The sequence below is a fragment of the Pinus tabuliformis genome, chromosome 1_1 (genome assembly GCF_031772625.1).
Source record: "Pinus tabuliformis cultivar Carrire ecotype Pingquan chromosome 1_1, CPIR1, whole genome shotgun sequence".
Classification (NCBI taxonomy): domain Eukaryota; kingdom Viridiplantae; phylum Streptophyta; class Pinopsida; order Pinales; family Pinaceae; genus Pinus; species Pinus tabuliformis.
Window position 1 is genome coordinate 292,269,273 of NC_142297.1, and position 3,334 is coordinate 292,272,606.

Sequence of the window (3,334 nt, forward strand, 5' to 3'; positions counted from 1 at the left end):
TTGTTTTGTTTTATTTATTTTTCCATTAATTTTTTTTACTTTAGTTTATTGTATTTCGATTAAATATTTTATTTGTTAAATGAAGTTGTCTCGATTAGAGTTTTGACTCTTTTTTATAATTTTTGACTTCCTTCAAAGTTTAGAGTTTGAGTGTGTTTTCTTTATTTAATAAATTATTTTAAATATTATTTTTTAAAAACCACTTACTAATATTTTTAATGAATTAATAATCTAATATCATTATTTAAATATTATTTTTCAAAAACTGTCGGTTTAATATAGACGTTACTTAATAATATTTGTTTTTAATATATTAATAAATTAATATAACAATCTAAATGTTATTGTACAAATATAACCGTTACTTGAAATTATGTCTCTACAATGCTCTTTATTTAAGCTTTTTCTATGGTCTATCTCTTCATCTAGTCATGGTGTCTACAATGCTTTTTATTTAAGCTTTTTCCATGGTCTATCTCTTCATCTAGTCATGATGATAAACCACACTTGTTGGTTAAAAAGGTGTTGGCAAAAAAATTTATCTTATGTAATATTACCAAAAAAACTTTTCTTAATTTATAATTTGTTTATAATTAATTTTTGTTAATAAAAAATAATCCTAATGTATAAAATTTAAATGCCTTATAATTTCAAGTGAAAATAAACAAAATTATATATTAATTACTTCTCCTATCAATCACAATTTAACATTGGCATCCTTAAACTTTAGCATTAACATCGATAATGTTTATGATTAAGCTTTCAATATTCCTTTTGCGGTCACCATCATTTTGAAAGTAAAGAGAGCAACCCAAACAGGGAAGTGCAAGTTGGAAATAATTAATTCCTACTTCTCTATGGTTGTAATTTCCTAATTGAGGAGTTTGTTCCTACACAATAGGAATAAGCTAGAATATAGTTTCTCCTAGTTTAGTGTGTGGTTGAGAGAATCTCTCAACCACACTACTGTACGTCTAAGATAGCATTCCTATCTTGAGACTATTGATTGTATAAATATGTGTGTAATTTCCTCATTCAACAATTAATAGAATATATTTTGAGTGACTGCAATTTTATCTTGGTATCAGAGCCTGTGAGGGCTTGGCCCCTCCTGGGCTGAGGGAAAGTAAAGAGTGTAGTATATGTTTGTTTGTCCATCTATATATCTGTTTGAGAGAACCGTAAGGCTGTGGCAGCGAAGACGGGCAGAGGGACTTGTCGCTCGTGGCTTCAGGTCGATGTTTGGACTGCCCAGCAGATCGGCAGCAGAGGTCGAGAGGTCGGATTGACTGCGCAATCCGCGGTGTGTCTGCCAGTGGGAGGAGATGTGTGCCAATTCGTGAAGCCGCGTGGAAGTAGTTGGATGCCTAGAGGAGGTGCAGAGGCCAGATCACCAGGAGGTGCAGAGGCTCGGATCACCACGAGGGCGGAGTTGCTCAACAAAAATTGTGCTGCGATAGCTGTGTGGTGACCCTGTGTGATGATCACTGTGCATAGTGGGCTGAGAGAGGTCGGATCTGGTGTAGATTTCCATGTGACTGTTGCGCGCAGAAGCGCTGAGAAGACTGTTGTGTACGCCAAGGAGTCCTATGTTGTGAGGAGGCCGAGATCATGGGAGAAATCGGCTGCATGTTTATGTTGCAAGGGTCGGCAAAATAGAGGAGGCCAGATTCTGTTCGGTGTAGGCTGCTGTATGATTGCTTGAGGCCCGCTAAGCAGAACAACATCAGTTCAGATTGTCTGGTGATGTTGAGATCGCCCCTTAAAGTGGAGCTATGCCATCTGAGTGAAGGAGGCTGCAAGGAGGAGGGTTGTGTGAGATCGCACAGCTGAAATAAGATATAGGTCAGCACAATTTGAGAAAAGTTGTGGATGTGTGCAGCGCTGGGATTACCAAGGAGTTCGGTGGCTGTGGTAGAATCGAACTTCAGAGGAATTGACTGAGGCTGCGCACGAGAGGGAAAAACCAAAGATTGTGGTGCTGCCAAAAGAGGGAGGCCCAAGGTATGTGGCGTATTATCCTGGCGGATCGTTGCGTAGAAAACTGAGGACAGACAAGTAACCAGCTCGTGGCCCGTGGTGAAGATCCAACCGATTGAGGCTGCACGGAGATCGGCAGCAGCATGGAGTGTGGATCTGTGAAGCCCATGGTGGAGAATTGACCTGCGGACTGCCGTGGAAGGTGTGAGATCCGCGCGGAGGAAATCTGTCCATGGAGATGCTGATGGCTGCCGGGGCCGATTGGAGCCTCTGTTAGCCGTGGAATCGCTGGAGAAAAGAGTGAGGAGTCCTCTGTATCAGAATCGCTAGAGGGAGCTGCCAGTGATCTGAAGCTGTGTCAGATCTGGACGCCTGTTACGTATGGACGCAGTCGGCCAAATTAAAAATGAAGTGACCCATATTCTCATCTATCTTTTTCTTGGTTCTGGCCTATGGTAATCGCAGCCGCCGCCGGAGGCACAGGCAGCCATGGATCCTTCTCGTGCTTTTGTCAAGAATGCGAAGCGAGTTATAATCAAGGTTGGCACTACTGTCGTCACTAGAGCTAATGGAGGGCTTGCCTTGGGTCGCCTTGGTTCCTTATGTGAGCAGGTTAAAGAACTGATGTCAGTCGGCCTTGAGGTTATACTTGTGACCTCGGGTGCAGTAGGGATTGGTCGGCAGAGGCTTCGCTACCAAAGACTGATTAATAGCAGTTTTGTAGATCTCCAGAAACCACAAGTTGAACTTGATAGAAAGCCATGTGCTGCTGTTGGCCAGAGTGGCCTGATGGCTCTGTACGACAGTTTATTTAGCCAGCTGGATGTTGCTTCTTCCCAACTTCTTGTAACTGACAATGAGTTCAAAGACCCAGAGTTCAGAAGACAACTGAATCATACTGTAACTTCTTTGCTGGAGCTCCGGGTAATTCCAATTTTTCAATGAAAATGATGCAGTTAGTACAAGGAAAGCTCCATATGAGGATGCTACTGTGGTCCTCCAGGGGTCCTCCTTGTCATGTTGCTGAAGCTGGCATTCGAGTTGTTATTACCAGTGGGTTTGCTGCTGATGGAGCTTTGAGAGTGCTGCAAGGGGAGCGTTTAGGTACTCTTTTCCATAAAGATGACGTGTAAACACATCTACCATACCGATTGTATTCTTTCGTGGCTGGCTCAGCGCAATTCGTGGCTGGAACAGTAAACTAGTTGTGCCGAGGAGAAGACTGACAGAGGTTGCAGCCGCGCAGTGATTTGCGTGTTGGACGGGGTTGCATTGGCTCTCGTTTTTCGCCGGTGGCAGCTTGGTGCCCGATGTGTGGCCTGAAAACTGTGGATCAGTATGTGGATCATACTTG

General features: G+C 42.5%; 1 pseudogene; it reads left to right on the forward strand.

Annotated features, from left to right (window-relative positions):
- The first annotated feature begins 2,469 nt into the window (after nt 1-2,469).
- LOC149212701 (delta-1-pyrroline-5-carboxylate synthase pseudogene) lies at nt 2,470-3,113 on the forward strand (annotated as a pseudogene).
- Nucleotides 3,114-3,334: the final 221 nt, after the last annotated feature.